General features: G+C 39.6%; 1 protein-coding gene and 1 pseudogene across 4 annotated transcripts in view; one reads left to right on the forward strand and one right to left on the reverse strand.

Moving 5' to 3' along the window:
- The window catches only part of BICRAL (BICRA like chromatin remodeling complex associated protein), an 84,375-nt gene that overhangs the window by 26,929 nt on the left and 35,705 nt on the right, over positions 1-21,741 (forward strand). Inside the window, exon 2 of one of the 3 annotated variants that reach the window (XM_082637843.1) lies at positions 3,530-3,590. The exons of 1 other annotated variant lie outside the window; for it this stretch is intronic. The gene's annotated coding sequence lies outside the window, so the exon portion shown is untranslated. Of the gene's footprint in view, positions 1-3,529; positions 3,591-20,537; positions 21,166-21,741 lie in introns of those variants that run through there. One more of the 3 variants, XM_082637842.1, reaches the window with a different exon arrangement.
- LOC309813647 (mitochondrial inner membrane protease subunit 1-like) lies at positions 5,613-6,219 on the reverse strand (annotated as a pseudogene). The gene has a single exon. The product of its transcript is annotated as a mitochondrial inner membrane protease subunit 1-like (transcript).

Raw genomic sequence — 21,741 nt, forward strand, 5'->3', positions numbered from 1 at the left:
AAGAGTTTGCATGATAACTTTAGCCAGATTGCTAATACTAAAGCTCAATAAAAGAAAAAGATTTTTTATTTATAATTACTGCCATTTCAAAGTATTTTTTAAAGCAGTTCCATACATAGAAACAATAACATGTACAAACTATGCTAACACAGAGCAATGGTGTCGTATTGTATTTGAGGAAATACAGAGAAAGATCAGGCAGTTTTTATTTTTTAATAGCTTAATTATTACCATACTGTACTCTAGTAAATTTTGTGATTGTAAGATGGAAATGCAAACAGCAGTCCTTTTTCTATTTATGACTGGTATTGTGCAATGATATCCATTGTTTTTAAAAGCAGGAAAAAAATGCATTGGGAGGATTTTTCTTTTACTTCGTTTAAAATGCTCTCTAAAAGAAATCCCTTTCAATTAGAAAAAAAACACAAATGACTCATTAAATCTCCATTTAATAAATGATATCTTTTTTCTGAATGAAGCTAAAAATTTTAAAAGTGTCAAGAGCAGTTTGTGTTTAATATTTAGGTAGTTTGTTTTTATGGAGAGGATGCAAGTAAGACTTACTTTTGGCTTTCTAGTTTTTAATTCCTATTCCTAAAATTTTGGCTTAATGTGTTTTTGGTTGATGCATGACCAGGTTCATCTTCATGAGTGTTTATTTCAATGTTGGCATTGCTTCCTTTTGCTAAGTCAGCTTGTCATTGGAGCCGATTCTCCGAATGATTGATTATTTTTAGTGGAAGAAAGTAATAAATATGTCAATCAATGATTAAAACAGAAACTCACCTTTTATTTGGAAGTATAATACAAGAGTTCTTTGAAATTTAGTAGTGTAACTGAAAAGAACTGACTCATCTTTTTAGTACTTATTATTCTACGTAGTGCAGTATTGTGAATTATCACAAAGATAGTTTCAACTTAATTTTATTTAACATTTAATAGCAATCAGGACAGCAGTATTTCTTGGTCATTTCTCAGTCATTTCCTGTTTACTGTTTTCCATAGTCATTAAAAATCTTGTCTCTTATGAAACACAGTAAAGAAATTATGAAAACATTTTTGGCAGAGCATCTGTTTTTCCTATACTTCAGAGTTTTTTTCTTTTCTTTAAAGGTCTAGTGTTGATGCCCTCAAAAAGCCATACATGCCTGTGCCAGAGACTTCATCTTAGACTTTTACTTCTGAGTCTTTTAATGAACACAACTGTTGTTTTGTTTTTTTTTTTTGGCTGTGTCGGGTCTTAGTTGCAACACGTGGGATCTTTTCATTAGGGCGTGCAGGCTCTTCCTTGCCGCGCGCAGGCTTCTGTCTAGTTGTGGCAGGGGGGCTCAGTAGTTGCAGTGCATGGGCTTAGTTGCCCCGCAGCATGTGGGATCTTAGTTCCCCAACCAGGGATCGAACCCACGTCCCCCTGCATTGGAAGGCGCATTCTTAACCACTGGACCACCAGGGAAGTCCCTGAACACAACTATTATTAATATAAATTACTGCTCAAGATTTCGGGATACCAGGAGTTATTTTATGTTTATGTTCAGTGCATAAATCCCTGTTTTAAGGAGGTTTATTAAATATTAAGTAGGTTATTATGGAAGGATACACAATTTTTTTGTCATATGGATCTTAAAAAATGACATTTCCATATGCCTCAGAGAGTTGAACTGTCTGATCAGATGGGGAATCAGTTGACCTCGAAAGCCTTTTTCTCCCTGGCAGGAATGCCTGGCTAAATACATAAGGGCCCAGCATAAGCTGGTGGATCCCGGACAGTGGATGACCAGCCTGCATCCGAATCCTGTGTTTTATGATTGTGCTAAAGTGCTCCTGTGTAGCCTAGCTGAATATTCTTGGAAACCAAATGATAAGGAACTGACATCACTCCTGAAAAAGTTAATTTTTAAGACCAAAATTTTACTTAAGTACTGAGTAAAACATGTTTATTGGGCACATTTGTATCGGGCATTGCACTAAACTCTGGTAACATGAAGATGGAACAAAATTGACCCAGCTTTCATGGAACTTGTAAGCTAATGAGGGAGTCAGAAAAGCAAAGTTTTGTCACACACATGTCAGTTCTAGTAACATGTCAGACGTGCTCTAGGGATACAGATACATGAGCAATTAATTTTGCTTCAGGAGTTTCTTAAAATTAGTTAGTTTTATTTTTGGCTGCATTGGGTCTTCATTGCTGCACATGGGCTTTCTCTAGTTGTGGCGAAGGGGGGCTACTCTTCGTTGCGGTGCGCGGGCTTCTCATTGCAGTGGCTTCTCTTGTTGCAGAGCACGGGCTCTAGGCACGCAGGCTCAGTAGTTGTGGCTCACAGGCTCTAGGGCGCCCGGGCTTCAGTAGTTGTGGGCTCTAGAGTGCAGGCTCAGTAGTTGTGGTGCACAGGCTTAGTTGCTCCGCCACATGTGGGATCTTCCTGGACCAGGGCTCGAACCTGTGTCCCCTGCATTGGCAGGTGGATTATTAACCACTGCGCCACCAGGGAAGTCCCAGGATTTTTTTTTTTTTTTTTTTTTTTTTTGCGGTATGTGGGCCTCTCACTGTTGTGGCCTCTCCCGTTGTGGAGCACAGGCTCCGGACGCGCAGGATCAACGGCCATGGCTCACGGGCCATGGCTCACGGGCCATGGCTCACGGGCCCAGCCGCTCCGCGGCATGTGGGATCCTCCCAGACCGGGGCACGAACCCGTGTCCCCTGCATCGGCAGGCGGACTCTCAACCACTGCGCCATCAGGGAAGCCCCCCAGGATTTTTTTTTTAAAAAGAAAGGCAAAATCATTTTACTCAAAGCCTTAAAAGATAAGGAGGTATTGTTACTTGACCACTTGGAGATGGGCGGGAAGGTCTTTTGTCTTCTAAGTGAAGGGACAAGTGCAAAGCCAAAGAATTGAAAAAGTGGCATGATAAGTTTGGGGGACATCAAATGGTCAAGATGGCGAAGAAACAAGGGTTCCATATAGGGGAGGGTGAGCTGGGTTAAGGTACAAAATGAGGCCAGAGCCTATTGTAATGGGCCAGAATTTTAAGTTCACTAATGCCAAAAAGCCATGCAGTCTAAAAGTTGCTTGGCTTTAGGATGGGAGAATTCATTGTACTCTTGTAGCACTTTATACTGTTTTTGTTTAAATTTGGGCTCTGCTTTAGTTGGGTACAGAAGATAGGTATAATTAAGCTAATCACACAGAACAGTGGCTGATCAATGTCAAAAGACATGGTTGGTGCTTTTAGAATTCTCGGTAGGAAATCCAAAAGACAGCCCAAGGTTGTCAGAGAAAGACTCAGAGAGGTAGATTCAAACTAAGTTTTGAATAACGGATGGAATTTCAGTACATGTAGGAGAGAAAGAAGAGCATTTCAGATAAAATTGTCACCTGAACCAGGGCAGATGCTGGGAAAGTGTGCATTGTGTTTGGGGGCTAGGAGAGTAGCAGTTTGGCTAGAATAGTGTGCAGAGGAATAGTGGGAAGTAACTTTAGCCCCACTGTATGTTCTAGGTTTAAATATAATTCTTTGTTTTCCACTTTAGATTGCTCTCCCATAGGAATAACCCGGTGTCCAAAGTAAGCATGCTTTCTTGGAAAACTGAAGTAAGTTTCAAGAAAAAGGGAATAAGCACACTTTCCCTGGTATGCCTGATCCTGTTGCAGGTTTTGCCATCATGTGACCAACATATTGGAAAGGGTGATAAGTTCATTTCAAAAAATGTTCATGGACCACAGTGCGATACCACCTCGCACCTGTTAGAATGGCTATCATCAAAGAGACAAGAGATGGCAAGTGCTGGCAGGGATATGGACAAAAGGGAACCCTTGTGCACTGTTGGTGGGAATGTAAATTGATGCAGCCACTATGGAAAACAGTATGGAGGGTCCTCAAAAAATTAAAAATAGAGCTACCACATGATCCAGTAACCCCACTTCTATATGTATATTTGAAGGAAATGAAATCACTATCTTGAAGAGATATCTGCACCCTCATATTCATTGCAGCATTATTCACAATAGCCAAGATATGTAAACAACCTAAGTGTCTGTGTTGGATGAATGGATAAAGAAATTGTTATATATAAATACAAATATATAGATAGTTGGTTATACACATACGTACAGTGGAATAGTATTCAACCATAAAAAAGAAGGAAATCCTGCTATTTGTGACTAAATGGTTGAAACATAAGCTAAGTGAAATAAGTTTGACAAAGATAGACAAATACTGTATGATCTCATTTATATGTGGAATCTAAAAATGTTGAACTTGTAGAAGCAGAGTACATTGGTGGTTGCCAGGGACTGGGGGGTGGGGGAAATGGGGAGATGTTGGTCAAAGGGTACAAACTTTCAGTTATAAGATGAATAAGTTCTGGGGATCTAATGTATAACATGGTGACTATAGATACCAATACTATATTGTATACCTGGAATTTCTTGAGAGAGTAGATTTTAAATGTACTCACTACACCAAAAAAAAAAAAAATTAACTATATGAGGTGATGGATGTGTTTGTGGTAATCATTTCACAATATAGATATATATCAAATCATCAGATTGTACACCTTAAACTTACACAATCTTATTTGTCAATTTTATCTCAATAAAACTGGCGGGCATGTTCACTGAGCTCCTGTCATGTGCCAGGCACTATTCTGAGGTTCGTCAGTGAACAGACAAACCTCTGCCCTGGTGGAGCTGACATCCTAATGTAAATATGAGTAAATACAGTAAAGAGGGGAAGGGAGAAATAAATTATTTGAGGGGAAGTAGTGGAAAGGGACTGGTACTGAAGGTGGTTGAGAGTGATGAATCCTCAAATAAAGTTTCACCTACAGCATTTCCTTTAGTCAGATTACCAAGAAGCTACCCTTCCCCTGAGTTTGGAAAGTTGGCAGCCTAGATTTGGGTCTCTGAGCTGACCAGAGGCCATTGTTTGCTGGTCCCATCTGCCTGCAGTTGGGGACAGTTTCCCCAGTTTGCCTGAAATGTGCCCAAGTGTGTGCTGTAACATGGGGGGAAAAGAGTGACCAACCTCAGGGGGTCAGGGAGAAAACCCCATAGTAACCCCAGACTCCTGGTGAATCAGAATCTCTGGAGGGGGCAGGGGAGACAGATTTCCATGTTTTTAATAACTAACTCCAGTCCATATTATTATTATTATTATTACTATTATTATTATTATTATTTTATTTTATTTTATTTATTTGCCGTGTCACGCAGCTTGCAGAATCTTAGTTCCCCAACCAGGGATCAAACCCATGCCCTTGGCAGTGAAAGCGTGGAGTCCTAACAGTGGACCACCAGGGAATTCCCCAGTCCATATGATTTTGAAGCAAATCCCAGACATCGTATTACTTCATTCATACCTATTTCAGTATGGGATCTCTAAAAGATATGAGTTATTTTTTAAAATGTAACCCAAGTTTCATTGTTACACCTTAAAAAATTTTTTAACAGAATGTAATTGCAAATTTTCAATACTGATGGATTTTGGGAAATTATAAATTTCTTTTTCAGGATTAAACTAGAATTATGTGAGTTTTTAAGGCAAGGTCTTTGGGAACACAATATTTGCATAAAATGCAGCTGACCTACATTTATTTACTTATTTATTTATTTAGAATAGCAAATAGTTTATTAGCAAGTACATGGTTTTAGTGACAATAATAAATTCACTTGAACAGAAGACAATAATCAAATCAAAAGAATAAATTCTTGCCAATCAGAAAATCTGTGGCCATTAGGGCTGTCATGTAGAAATCCAAAATCATTGAGTCCAGATCTTAAAGAAGATACGTCCTCTTATTAGTCCATATGGAACAGGTCCACAGTACCTGGAATCTGTAGAATTCTATAGATTATCACCTTCTAACCAAACGTGACCCGTTGGCACATAACTGTGCTTTTAAATAAACCTGATGGACTATTGATAAGAATTTTGTCTCCTTCCAAACCAATTACTCTTTTACAAATATTTGATTTTGGATCACTCGGGCTTTTTGCAATCACAGTGTCACCTCTTTGGATACCATAAAAATGTCGACTAAAATTTTCTGCAAAGACGATATCTGAATTTTGAATTTTAGGCTCTATTGATGGTTCAGAACACATGACAACACCACCAAAGTATTCAAAAACACAACAAGTTATACAGCCAGACTGAATAGTATAACCAACAAGCCAAAAGGTTTTTCCTGGAACACCACGAAGCATGGTTCTATGTAGACTCTGCCACCATTGGCCATATGTCTTTTCAACAATACATTCCATTTTTAGGGTAGTTGCAGGGCTTCCAGAAAAAAACATCTAAAGCATGTCTCAAGACATATATAGGTGATCCATGGTTTCAAGATTCCTCGAACCCCAAAGAACCCTGGAAGGCTCTCGCCCAGCACTCAGGTGGCTCTTTCTCCACAGCTGCCCTACATCTAAACCCTGGATATTTATTAAGTATTTATTATACCTGTTTATGTGCTATTTGCTGGGGATATGAAGATGAATATGACAAGATTCCTGCTTTTGATGATAGCACTGTAATATGTTTTTACTGTAAGAAGGTAGTCTGTTAGTAACATTTAGATTTGAAGTCAGTCCACTATACTTGAGCCATAACTTAACACCCAGAGTTCTTTACCACCACCAGCTGTGCAGTGGGAGAGAGTAGACAGTTAAGAGCATCCTCCCATGCTGCAGGGCTTTGTTACTTCCAGAGTTTGGTATCTCTTGAGCCATCTCAAAGACTTTTGAGACCCAACCCACAGTCTCTTTTGATGCCATCCTTTGTTTAGACCTACTCTACCCAGCCTGGCACAGCATTGGCAGTTGAGATTAAGGGAGGATAAAGAGAGACCTGGAAATGTTTCCCTAGGACCATCTTTGCATCAGTCAGACAACGCATACGCAGGTCTTCTGTCAGTAGATTCCCATTAGATCTCAAGATTTTGAGAGGGTTTTAGCAAACATGTTAAGCAGAAATTTTATCAGCCCTGAAAATTTTCAGCACGTGTATTTCTGGCTGGTTTTAAAATCTGTTGATGTTTCTCCAACTTGAGAATTCAGACCACCCAAGATTACTTCTGCAGACCCCAGTTTGAGAAACACCGATCTGTGTATGATTAATGGTTCTATAGTCAGTAAACTTAGGATCATTATCACTATGTTGGAATTTATCTTAAAGAAGTTTGATATATTTATCAAACAATATTTATCACTATTCTCTTGCTTGCTAAAATAATCATGAATGTCTTGCTTTCTATGGATCCTTGTGTTTCCATTTTCAGTTTGACCACCATTAAAGGTCATTCCTTTACAGCACACAACAAATCACTGAGTTCTGGAGTTGGATAAGTTAAATGATGTTCAAACTTTTTTCTCCCAGTGAAGAGTTCTATCACTGAGTTAAAGAGAAGTGGAGCATTACAGTGCCTCTACCACCAGCCTTTAGGCCTCCAAGACAGCTCCTGGACCCCTCGGAGAATCCTAGGTCCCCAGGGATCAAAGTTTTTAAATCACTGATGTGGCTATTAATTTCATTTAAAGATGAGAAAACAGGCCCTGAGAGATTGGAATTTGTCAGTAATCACAAGCCTAGTCAATGTCAGTATCCAGAACAAGCCCTTTTCAAATTCAGTGTCCCCCCCGCCCCAACCTGTACATGTCCCCAGCCCCTGTAAAGCCTGGCCAGACTTCTCCCTGACCCCCCAAGGTTGGTCACTCTTTCCCCCCATGTTATAGTGCATTGTTTAGCCAGCTGGATTGCTTAATATATTAGGTTTATTTCTATTCTACCTCATGCCAAGTTGGAATTAAAGCAGCTTTAAGGCCTGGAATTTTTTTTTTTTTTTTTTGATTCCTACGTTTTTCTCCTAATAATGTTTCTTAGTTTTTTCCACCTTTCTTCCTTGCTGTTAGTATGCTCTAGCTAGTTACAAGAAGAATGAAGGTCTTGGTTGAATAACAAAGGAAAAACTCAGAGCCCATCATGTTGAGTTTGACAGCGTCTTTTTATTACAAATGGGCATAATTGTGAAAATATAGTAGTGTTTTCTCCTAGTAAAATGTCATATTATTTCACAAAAAAAAATGACCAGTGACTTCACCTGAAAAAGCTTGGGGACCCCCGCCAAAAGCTCTAGCACTTCTTACCTTGCGTTGTGATGAATTGTTGCATCTCTCCCCCAAAAGAAAGGGAGTTCCTTACAATCAGGAACTGTGCCAGGAAGTTTGACACAGCCTTGTAATTACAAAATTTAACAGTCCAGGGACTTTGCTGGTGGTCCAGTGGTTAAGACTCTGTGCTTGCACTGCAGGGGGCACAAGTTCGATCCCTGGTTGGTGAATTAAGATTCCGTGTGCTGCACAGTGCAGCCAAAAAATAATAAAAATAAAATTTAACAGTCCATTACAATGACAATATAGTAAAAGGAATAAGATGAAAATACTTTATATCCTAGGTGACATAAACAGTTACTTGCCCTGGGTAAGTGACTGTTTTATGGTGTAAATTTTGATCATGACACTTATCAGAATATTGTTCACTTAAACATAATAATCTACTTCTTGGCCTTGCTTTTACAGTCCTACAAAAATGTTAAGGGTATTTACATTTATTATTGCATTTTATGTCATACTCATTTGATATTCCCAGTCCTTAACAGAGGACCTGGCACATAGTGGGTGCTAAATGTTGGTTAAATGCTTATTCTTTTCACCCACTGAACAAGTTCATTAAAGGTAGTAATTAAAGAAGCGGCTTTCCCCATTCCCTAAGCTATTCTTCAGGGTAGAAAACAGAAGGAGGCAGGGGATAAAACTACAATTTACTGTCCTCCCTTTCTCCTTTCCTCCTTTGAGGATGCTCTGATTCTATAATTCATGCTAATGAATTCATATAAGCTGTTCTTACCTCCTAAAGTGATTTCTTCCAAAACCTTAAAAATCGCTATAGGACCAAGATGCAATGACAGGGACTGGATTGCCTTCCTGCATAAAACAGTTAAAAATTAGATAAAATATATTAAACAATGGTTTTTAGACATTGAATATCAGGCAGCACAGGACAGGGATTCATGAGAAATAGAAAACAGATAAGGTAAGCCCTGTAACTGCCCCAGCTTCTGTCTGGGGAGTTTTCAGGCCATAGCACAGGGAAGGGGAACCCAGATGGACTCTGGTAATCTTCCTGAGTTGAGCTGATGCAGCTGGGGGGTAAAAGTGGCTAAAACTCATTGGACAGAGCACCAGAGGAGAGAGCTACATGGAGATAAAACCCTGGAGAGCTGCAGAGAGTCTCCCTTGAGTTTTCAGCTGGTACCTGATCGGTACATGTGTGTGGGGAAACTACCCAAGTCCTGGGAAAGAATCAACCCAAAGGATTAGAGGAAATAACACTTGGAGCTCACACAGGGCAGAGGAGAGTTTGTGTTCCCACCTGCAAGACTGCAAAAATCATTGTAATTCATGCGACAGCAAGTGAAGTACTCAGAAGGGTATTGCCTCACTATAGGGCAAAATTAGCCCTAGACTAAAGATGGACAAAGCTTAAAAACAGACCTCAAGAGAATCAAACCATTTACATGTAACTTAATTGTGTCCTAGACAAAGTTCAAAAATATCTACAGGAATACAAAAATATCCAGTACTCAATAATGTAAAATTAGCAATGTCTGGAATCCAATAAAAAAGTACCAGGCAGGGCTTCCCTGGTGGTGCAGTGGTTGAGAGTCTGCCTGCCGATGCAGGGGATGTGGGTTCGTGCCCCGGTCCGGGACGATCCCACATGCCGCGGAGCGGCTGGGCCCATGAGCCATGGCTGCTGAGCCTGCGTGTCCGGAGCCTGTGCTCCACAACAGGAGAGGCCACAACAGTGAGAGGCCTGCGTACCGCAAAAAAAAAAAAAAAAAAAGTACCAGGCATACAAAGAAGGAGAAAAATACCACCCACTATGAGGAGGAAAAACATCAATCAGTAGAAAAAGACCCAGAAATGATATAAATGATAGAATTAGTAGAGAAGGACATTAAAAAACTGTCACTATTCTGCATAATTTCAAGAAGGTAGAGGAAACATTGAGCATATTAAATAAAGAAATGGAAGATATTTAAAAAACCCAACTTCTAGAGATGAAAACTACAATGTTTGAAAATAAAAAATACATTGGATGCAATTAACAAACAGATTAGACACTGCAGAAGAAAAAATTAGTGTGCTTGAAGACATAGCAATAGAAACTATCCTAAATAAAAGCCAGAGAGATAAAAGGACACTTAAAAAATTTTTTTAAAAAGAGCACCAGTGAGCTGTGGAACCACTTCAAGCAGCATAATCATAGGTAGTTGGAGTCCCTGAAGGAGGGGTAGGGACACAAAATACATGAAGGAATGGCTGAAATTGTTCTAAATTGGAGGAAAACTATAAACCTACAGATCCTAGAAGTTTAATGAACCCCAAGCACAAGAAGCATGAAGAAAATGATGCCAAGGCATATCAGAATCAGATTGCTTAAAACCAGTGATAAAGAGAAAAATCTTTAAAACATTGGGGTGGGTGTGGGGTGAGGAGGGGAGACCTATCATGTACAAAAGGACAAAAGTAAGAATGACAGCAGAATTCTATTTGGAAACAATGCAAGCAAGAAACAGTGTAGCAATATCTTTAAAGATCCAAAAGAGAAGAAAAATACTCAATCTAGAACTATATGTCCAGTGAAATACATTTCAAAAATGAAGGTAGAATAAGCACTTTTTTTAAAGACATACAAAAACTGAAAGAATTCATCACCAGATCTGTACTACAAAAATATTAAAAGGAATCCTCCAGGGGCTTCCCTCGTGGTACAGTGGTTAAGAATCCACCTGCCAGTGCAGGGGACAAGGGTTTGAGCCCTGGTCTGGGAAGATCCCACACGCCACGGAGCAGCTAAACCCGTGCACCACAACTACTGAGCCTGTGTTCTAGAGCCTGCAAGCCACAACTACTGAGCCCGCATGCCACAACTACTAAAGCCCGCATGCCTAGAGCCCATGTTCTGCAACAAAGAGAAGCTACTGCAATGAGAAGCCCGCGCACCACAACGAAGGGTAACCCCCGCTTGCCGCAACTAGAGAAAGCCCGCACACAGCAACAAAGACCCAACCCAGCCAAAAATAAATAAATAAATAAATAAATTTTTTTAAAAAAAGAAATCCTTCATGATACCAGATGAAAATTGGATTTACTCAAAGGAATGAACAGCACTGGAACTGGTAAATATGTGGGTAAAAATAAAAGTGACTACAGCTTATTATATACTTCAATAGCTCAGGCACAGATCACATGAGAACACTGCAACCATTCCACAGCTCATGATTGCTTAAATAAAGTTTCCCAATGATCCCTGTGCTAGCCTCAGCACCTTTTAGAGGTAAATTTGTTTGTAAATGATTGGGAAATTATGGCATATACTGATGCTATACCAAATTAATGCAAATAAAGCAAATGTCAGTAATTTTTTGTATGTAGGTAAGATAGCCTATTATATTGACTCTTGGTGATCTTTTAAAGTTTTAGCTTCCTAGTCATTTTCACTATGTAATGTTTTTGGAAGAAGAAAAAGAACAGAGAGGCATATAAGGAAGAGAAGAGAATCATTTGTTAGCAGTCACATACCAAATTTCATTTTGTGAAGTGTTTGAAATCCTGTGTATGACTTTAAAAGTTTTCTTCTGCTATGTTGTATCTTAAATCAGTAGAATTGATTTGCTTAGCTAGCTTTCCTGAAATAGCTGTTCTTGAAACCAATACATTTCTTGATATGAGAGCTCAGACTGTTCCCACTGTATGAAAAAAATTTTAAATAGCTTGTCATCTTCCTTTTTATCTCTGTCTTAGAGGTCTTTAAAATCTTTCTGTGATCTTAATGAAAATCAACTGTCTGGAAGATATTTCTTACAGTTAGCTGATGTAGATTATTCTTGAGGCCACTAGGCTGCTTGAAAATTTCCCAGGTATTTGATCTCTGGTATGCTTACCTAGAGTGAGACTGACTTGAGATTCTTGTGTTTCATGGGTCTCCCCCATCCTCTTTGTTTTATTAATTGTATTTGGTGTGGGGGGCACCGTGTGGCTTGCAGGACCTTAGTTCCCCAACCAGGAATCAAACCCTGGGCCCCAGGCAGTGAAAACCCAGAATCCTAACCACTGGACTGCCAGGAAATTCCCATATTAATTGTATTTATTTTTAAAAATAGGCCTTACATGCATGTGGCATAATATTCAAGAGGTACAAAAGGACATATAAGTGAAGTGTATACCTTCCTCTGTGTTTCCAGCCACCCAGATTCCCTCACAGAAGCAGCTGGTGTTGCTGGTTATTTGTGCCTCATTTCAGGGTCTGAATATTTACAAACACATGTATATATTCTCCCTCCACCCAGCACTTGGGAGAATAAATCATGATTCATCCACACTGGAATATTACACAGCCATTAAAAATAATGAGAGAGACAGTTCTGCAGCCTGTGGAATGAAAACCACATTCACAGAAAGATAGACAAAATGAAAAGGCAGAGTACTATATACCAGATGAAGGAAAAAGATAAAACCCCAGAAAAACAACTAACTGAAGTGGAGATAGGCAGCCTTCCAGAAAAAGAATTCAGAATAATGACAGTGAAGATGATGTAGGACCTCAAAAGAATGGAGGCAAAGATTGAGAAGTGCCATAAATGTTTAACAAAGACCTTGAAGAATTAAAGAACAAACACCTAGAAGAATTAAAGAACAAACAAACAGAGATGAACAATACAATAACTGAAATGAAAAATACACTAGAAGGAAGCAATAGCAGAATAACTGAGGCAGAAGAGTGGATAGGTGACCTGGAAGACAGAATGGTGGAATTCACTGCTGCAGAACAGAATAAAGAAAAAAAGAATGAAAAGAAATGAAGACAGCCTAAGAGACCTCTGGGACAACATTAAACACAACAACATTTGCATTATAGGGGTCCCAGAAGGAGAAGAGAGAGAGAAAGGACCCAAGAAAATATTTGAAGAGATTATAGTCAAAGACGTCCCTAACATGGGAAAGTAAATAGCCACCCAAGTCCAGGAAGTGCAGAGAGTCCCAGGCAGAATAAACCCAAGGAGAAACACGCTGAGACACATAGTAATCAAACTGACAAAAATTAAAGAGAAAGAAAAATTATTCAAAGCAACAAGGGAAAAACGACAAATAACATACAAGGGAACTCCCATAATGTTACCAGCTGATTTCTCAGGAGAAACTCTACAAGCCAGAAGGGGGCATGATATATTTAAAGTGATGAAAGGGAAGAACTTACAACCAAGATTACTCTACCTGGCAAGGATCTCATTCAGAATTGATGGAGAAATTGAAAGCTTTACAGGCAAGCAAAAGCTGAGAGAATTCAGCACCACCAAACCAGCTCTACAACAAATGCTAAAGTAACTTCTCTAAGTGAGAAACACAAGAGAAGAAAAGGACCTACAAAAACCCATAACAATTAAGAAAATGGTCACAGAAACATACATATCGATAATTACCTTAAACTTGAATGGATGAAATGCTCCAACCAAAAGACACAGGCTCTCTGAATGGATACAAAAACAAGACCCGTATATATGCTATCTACAAGAGACCCACTTCAGACCTAGGGACACATACAGACTGAAAGTGAGGGGATGGAAAAAGATATTCCATGCAAATGGAAATCAAAAGAAAGCTGGAGTAGCAATACTCATATCAGAGAAAATAGACTTTAAAATAAAGAATGTTACAAGAGACAAGGAACGACACTACAAAATGATCAAGGGATCAATCCAAGAAGATGATACAACAATTATAAATATATATGCACCCAACATAGGAGCACCTCAATACATAAGGCAACTGCTAACAACTAAAAAGAGGAAATCGACAGTAACACAATAATAACGGGGCAATTTAACACCTCACTTACACCAATGGACAGATCATCCAGACAGAAAATTAATAAGGAAACACAAGCTTTAAATGACACAATAGACCAGTTAGATTTAATTGATATTTATAGGACATTCCATCCAAAAACAGCAGATTACACTTTCTTCTCAAGTGTGCATGGAACATTCTCCAGGATAGATCACATCTTGGGTCACAAATCAAGCCTCAGTAAATTTAAGAAAATTGAAATCATATCAAGCATCTTTTCTGACCACAACGCTATGAGATTAGAAATGAATTACAGGGGAAAAAACGTAAAAAACACAAACACATGGAAGCTAAACAATACGTTCCTAAATAACCAAGAGATCACTGAAGAAATTAAAGAGGAAATCAAAAAATACCTAGAGACAAATGACAATGAAAACACAACGATCCAAAACCTATGGGATGCAGCAAAAGCAGTTCTAAGAGGGAAGTTTATAGCTATACAAGCCTAACTCAAGAAACAAGAAAAATCTCAAATAAACAATCTAACCTTACACCGAAACGAACTAGAGAAAGAAGAACAAACAAAACCCAAAGTTAGTTGAAGGAAAGAAATCATAAAGATCAGAGCAGGAATAAATGAAATAAAAACAAAGAAAACAACAGCAAAGATCAATAAAACTAAAAGCTCGTTCTTTGAGAAGATAAACAAAATTGATAAACCATTAGGCAGACTCATCAAGAAAAAGAGGGAGAGGACTCAAATCAATAAAATTAGAAATGAAAAAGGAGAAGTTAAAACAGACACTGTAGAAATACAAAGCATCCTAAGAGACAGGCAACTCTATGCCAATAAAACGGACAACCTGGAAGAAATGGACAAATTTTTAGAAAGGTATAACCTTCCAAGACTGAACCAGGAAGAAACAGAAAATATGAACAGACTAATCACAACTAATGAAATTGAAACTGTGATTAAAATTCTTCCAACAAACAAAAGTCCAGGACCAGATGGCTTCACAGGTGAATTCTATCAAACATTTATAGAAGAGCTAACACCCATCCTTCTCAAACTCTTCCCAAAAATTGCAGAGGAAGGAACACTCCCAAACTCATTCTATGAGGCCACCATCACCCTGATACCAAAACCAGACAAAGATACTACAAAAAAAGAAAATTACAGGCCAATATCACTGATGAATATAGATGCAAAAATCCTCAACAACATACTAGCAAACAGAATCCAACAACACATTAAAAGGATCATACACCATGATCAAGTGGGATTTATCCCAAGGATGCAAGGATTCTTCAATATATGCAAATCAATCAATGTGATACTCCATATTAACAAATTGAAGAATAAAAACCATATGATCATCTCAATAGATGCAGAAAAAGCTTTTGACAAAATTCAACACCCATTTATGATAAAAACTCTCCAGAAAGTGGACATAGAGGGAACCTACCTCAACATAATAAAGGCCATATATGACAAACCCACAGCAAACATCATTCTCAATGGTGAAAAACTGAAAGCGTTTCCTCTAAGATCAGGAATGAGACAAGGATGTCCACTCTCACCACTGTTATTCAACATCGTTTTGGAAGTCCTAGCCACAGCAGTCAGAGAAGAAAAAGAAATAAAAGGAATACAAATTGGAAAAGAACAAGTAAAACTGTCACTGTTTGCAGATGACATGATACTATACATAGAGAATCCTAAAAATGCCACCAGAAAACTACTAGAGCTAATCAATGAATTTGGTAAAGTTGCAGGATACAAAATTAATGCACAGAAATCTCTAGCATTCCTCTACACTAATGATGAAAAATCTGAAAGAGAAATTAAGGAAACACTCCCATTTACCATTGCAACAAAAAGAATAAAATACCCAGGAGTAAACCTACCTAGAGAGACAAAAGACCTGTATGCAGAAAACTGTAATACACTGATGAAAGAAATTAAAGATGATACCAACAGATGGAGAGATATACCATGTTCTTGGATTGGAAGAATCAATATTGTGAAAATGACTATACTGCCCAAAGCAATCTACAGATTCAATGCAATCCCTATCAAACTACCAATGGCATTTTTTACAGAACTTGAACAAAAAATCTTAAAATTTGTATGGAGACACAAAAGGCCCTGAATAGCCAAAGCAGTCTTGAGGGAAAGAAACGGAGCTGGAGGAATCAGACTCCCTGACTTCTGACTATAATACAAAGCTACAGTAATCAGGACAATATGGTACTGGCACAAAAACAGAAACATAGATCAATGGGACAAGATAGAAAGCCCAGAGATAAACCCACGCACCTATGCTCAACTAATCTATGACAAAGGAGGCAAGGATATACAATGGAGAAAAGACAGTCTCTTCAATAAGTGGTGCTGGGAAAACTGGACAGCTACATGTAAAAGAATGAAATTAGAACACTCCCTAACACCATACACAAAAATAAACTCAAAATGGATTCGAGACCTAAATGTAAGACCAGACACTATAAAACTCTTAGAGGAAAACATAGGAGGAACACTCTATGACATAAATCACAGCAAGATCTTTTTTTTTTTTTTTAATTTTATCATCATTTTGTATGATGTCTTTGTTTATTTATTTATTTTTGGCTGTGTTGGGTCTTCGTTTCTGTGCGAGGGCTTTCTCTAGTTGTGGCGAGCGGGGGCCACTCTTCATCGCGGTGCGCGGTCCTCTCACTATCGCGGCCTCTCTTGTTGCAGAGCACAGGCTCCAGACGCGCAGGCTCAGCAATTTTGGCTCATGGGCCCAGTCGCTCCGCGGCATGCGGGATCCTCCCAGACCGGGGCACGAACCCGTGTCCCCTGCATCGGCAGGCAGACTCTCAACCGCTGTGCCACCAGGGAAGCCCACAGCAAGATCTTTTTTGACCCACCTCCTAGAGAAATGGAAATAAAAACAAAAATAAACAAATGGGACCTAATGAAACTTAAAAGCTTTTGCACAGCAAAGGAAACCATAAACAAGACGAAAAGACAACCCTCAGAATGGTAGAAAATATTTGCAAACCAATCAATGGACAAAGGATTAATCTCCAAAATATATAAACAGCCCATGCAGCTCAGTATTAAAGAAACAAACACCCCAATCCAAAAATGGGCAGAAGACCTAAATAGACATTTCTCCAAAGAAGACATACAGATGGCCAAGAAGCACATGAAAGGCTGCTCAACATCACTAATTATTAGAGAAATGCAAATCAAAACTACAATGAAGTATCCCCTCACACCAGTTAGAATGGGCATCATCAGAAAATCTACAGACAACAAATGCTTCAGAGGGTGTGGAGAAAAGGGAACCCTCTTGCACTGTTGGTGGGAATGTAAATTGATACAGCCACTATGGAGAACAGTATGGAGGTTCCTTAAAAAACTAAAAATAGAATTACCATATGACCCAGCAATCCCACTACTGGGCATATACCCAGAGAAAACCATAATTCAAAAAGACACATGCACCCCAATGTTCATTGCAGCACTATTTACAGTAGCCAGGTCATGGAAGCAACCGAAATGCCCCTCGACAGACGAATGGATAAAGAAGTTGTGGTACATATATACAGTGGAATATTACTCAGCCATAAAAAGGAATGAAGTTGGGTCATTTGTAGAGTTGTGGATGGATCTAGACACTGTCATACAGAGTGAAGTAAGTCAGAAAGAGAAAAACAAATATCGTATATTAATGCATATATGTGGAACCTAGAAAAGTGGTACAGATGAACTGGTTTGCAGGGCAGAAATAGAGACACACATGTAGAGAACAAATGTATGGACACCAAGGGCAGAAAGTGGTGGGGGTGGAGGGTGGTGGTGGGATGAATTGGGAGATTGGGATTGACATGTATACACTAATATGTATAAAATAGATAACTAGTAAGAACCTGCAGTGTAAAAAATAAAATTCAAAAATACAAATAAAAATGAGGCATATTTATACAGACTGACTTAGAAAGATATATGATCAAAGGAACAAGAAAGGTACACACATCTTTCATTATGGACATAGAGTTTTAAAAAATGCTTTAAATAGAATTTAAATACCATAAAATGCACCCTTTAAAGTGTACAATTCAGTGGCTTAATTACACAACATTTCCATCACCTTAAGAGGAAACCCTGTACCCCTGACATCGAGGTTTTTACAGTCTTTTGCTAAAACCAGTCATGCTGCACTGGATATTCTTATACACGTGTCATTTCACACGTGTACAAGAATATCTGCGGGACGAGTATCTGGAAATATTTGCTAGGTGAAGTGATTTGTGCACTTAAAACTTTGAAAGCGACTGCTAAATTGCCCTCTCCAGAGGTTACATGAGATTACACTCTCACTACCAGGGTATAAAAGTCCCTATTTCCCATTTCCTGACTAGCATAGTCCTTAACCAAACTTTTTTATCTTTGCCAATCTGACAAATAATAGTATCTCATTGTAACTTTAATTTCATTTCTCTTATTCTAAGTGAGGGTGATTACTTTTACATGTTTAGGAGGTACTTGCCTTTCCTTTTTTTATGAACTGATTTTTCGTACCCTTTGATTTTCTGCAGGGTAGCTGACTTTTTAAAAATAGGAGTTCATTATGTATTAAGGAGAAAAGCTGTTTGTGATATGAATTGAAAGTATTTTCCCGATGTATGTTTTTTGGGGGTTTTTTAGTCTTTGACTTTATTCATGTTTTTTTTTCTTTTATCATGCAGAATTTAAAAATGTTTTGTCATCAAATTTGGCAATCTTCTTTTATGACTTCTGCATCTTGTGACATACTTAGCCTTTCCCTACTCCAAGATTATAAAAACAAAATTCTCCCATATGTTATTCTAGTACTTTAAGCTCTCCTCCTCCCTCCCATTTAACTCTTAGATCCACCTGGAATTTATTTTTGTGTAAGATGTGAGGTATGGATCCACCTTCTTTTCTCTAGAAGGCTAACATCTTTCCCCCACTGATTTGAAATGTCACTTTCATAGTGCCTCTTGACTAAGAATAGTAAGAGCAGTTTTAAATATTAGCTTTAACTTTTTGAGAGTGGTAGTCAGGTGTCTGGGGCAGTGATTTCTGATCTCTTGGGGTGCCTATGAGGATTCTGTAAGAACTGCAGTCCCGTTCTCTCCCTGACAAATTCTACTGCTGTAAACTGCTATTACTTAGGGGATGTGTGTTGCTCAAGTGTGCTGAACCAAGAAGTAGTTTTTAACCCTTTAGAGGGGGGACTTATCTTTCACACAGCCTTATAGGTTTCACCTGTGGCCAGAGGCCCATCTAGTGAATCCAGGGTTGTTACTTTAATGAGAAAAGAGCCTCAACAAGAGTCCAGAAGTAATGGGAGTATCTTTTCCAAAGAAACTAGGCTCTTCACTTTTGAGTCAGTTTCTGATCCTCAGGTTGTCTTCCCACTTTAGAATCGTAGTCAATTTCTACAGTTTTACTTTGGTAGATTTGCTTTGGTGGGCCGTGTGTCCTCCTGGGAAAGGACTACTGGCCCGGGCTGTAATATGACTGTTTTGGCACCATGTAGAGCTGGGCATGTAGGGATAAGAGTCATCTCTTCTCATTTGAAACTGTTTATAGTCAGAAAAGAGTGCGACCCTTTAAAAAGTAGAATTCTCGGGGTACCCCTGACGAGCTTGTAGAGTTCTACCCAAGGGGGCCTGGAGGAGGAGGTCTGTCTGTAAGGACTGATGCCCCTGAGTAGGGCGGATGTCCCCAAGAAGCGTTTCGTCAGGCATTTGAGCGGCCTGCTTGGTTTGCTGTGGGGGATGTGCAATGGCTTTTAATTTCATCCAGTATTATACAATTGTTCTTTTATTTGGGGTACTCAAGAAGTAGCTTGTCACTTTGAACTTTGGGGTAACAAATGTTCTCTGTGCTTGAAAGTCCCAGTGGCAGTGACACCTCAGAGGAGTGACTGGTGCTGCCTTCCTCCCTCAGTGTGTGTTAACCCTTGGGCATCTCATCCACTGGAGGAGCTGGGTACAAGTGTAAAGTAGTGAGGGAAGCTGGGAGAGGCATGAAAGTGTTCTGCTTTGGTGTAAGCTATTTTTCACGTATGTTTTTATTAATTAGTTTTTTCCAGAGACTGTTAGACACTTAAAAAATATAAATTTGCAAAGGATACAGTGGAGCTCCATTTAAATGGTCATGTTGAAGTAAAAAAATAATATCCACTTTATAGGCTTAATTATACGTCATATTTGGCTAATTTAGTCCATGCGATTGTGATGTCTGGGAGACAAGCCCAGGATACGGTAATGAGCGACAGCTAGTGCAGTTCTGCATATTAAATATGATTTAAGGGAAGATCTTCACACTGATTTCTACATATCTACCTAATGATAGTTTTCCTGTTTCTCTTTCCTGTCCCTTTTCACACCTCAAAAGTCGTATTAGGGCTTCCCTGGTGGCGCAGTGGTTGAGAGTCCGCCTGCTGATGCAGGGGACACGGGTTCGTGCCCCGGTGCGGGAGGATCCCACATGCCGTGGAGCGGCTGGGCCCGTGAGCCATGGCCGCTGAGCCTGTGCGTCCGGAGCCTGTGCTCTGCAACGGGAGAGGCCACAACAGTGAGAGGCCCGCGTACTGCAAAAAAAAAAAAGTCGTGTTAGTAGAGTCGTCCTAGCATGCCCCTGAGCACCTGGACATCTGAGTGCTAGATGCAGATTTCACTTAGCCTGCTGTGCCTTTCACAGTTTTGGCCATGGATGTTACCTTTTGATAAGCTTTCCCCACTCTGACCTCCTCCTGTCTCACTCATCATCTCTCCTCTCCACTGATGATCCACTCAAGTGGATTGTAATCGTCCGGATCATTCAGCAGCTGAACCAATTCTCCCATCAACGGGAAGGTCCCACATCGGGGGATACTTACCCCTTCCAGACCCTTCCTGAAGACAGCAAGTTTCCTTCCATGTGGCAGGAATACATTTTATATTTGTTTGGCCTTGTGACTGATAGGATGGGAAGTTGAGGGGAAGTGGAGAGGAGATGGCAGTTTTAACCGAGAAAAAAAACTTAGTAGAAACTCTGCCTCTGCCTTCTTCGGGCGTGTCCCTCTTCTGGGCATCTCTTCAGGATTTCATTCCTCCGTCCAACTGCCGTTTACAACTGCCCTTTCCAACGGCTCCAGAACTCTTGGCCTTGGCATTCCGTGATGTAAATTATTCCACGCATGGCTGGAAATGGGTGTGAAACAGTGTTGCCAGGTGCCGGATCACTAGTGTAAGTTTCCTGGATCTCAGGGGAGGGAGGAGAAAGAAACGGGGAGAACTGCTCTTGGAATTTACATAGTTGTTACTGTTTCAGCCAGAGCACAGTGATTGCGCTGGTTAAGCTGGATACTATCGATGGTTGGGGAGAGAGAGAGATTTCGGCTTGGAGCTGGGGTGAATTTGGGGTTGAGGGTTTCTACTTTAAAGAGTCCAGTGTTGGGATGCAGATTGTTTGGAACTGAACAGTTGGCGTTACTGCTGTAGAGGGAGGAACTTGGGACCTTCAGGGCAGAGCCTGTCTCAGTACTGCCTGGGGCGATGGTGCCTCTTCTGTCTCAAAAAGTAGGGACAACTGACTTTTCTGTTTTCCTAAAGATGGCCAAAATATGACTAGAAATCCAGATTGCTCACCAGGTTTGGAAATATCCAGTGACAAAATTCAAAGACCTCTGTATGCATGAGATTTTTTTCTAAAACAAAAATACGATTTCTCCTCTTGTTCACTGTGTACATTTTGAGGAAGTTACTGTTCATGGTTTACCGCCCCTTTGAGGAATCTGTGTGTGAGTGGTTGCTGCCAACTATC

Source organism: Mesoplodon mirus, assembly GCF_964341445.2.
Source record: "Mesoplodon mirus genome assembly, chromosome: 12".
Taxonomy (NCBI): domain Eukaryota; kingdom Metazoa; phylum Chordata; class Mammalia; order Artiodactyla; family Ziphiidae; genus Mesoplodon; species Mesoplodon mirus.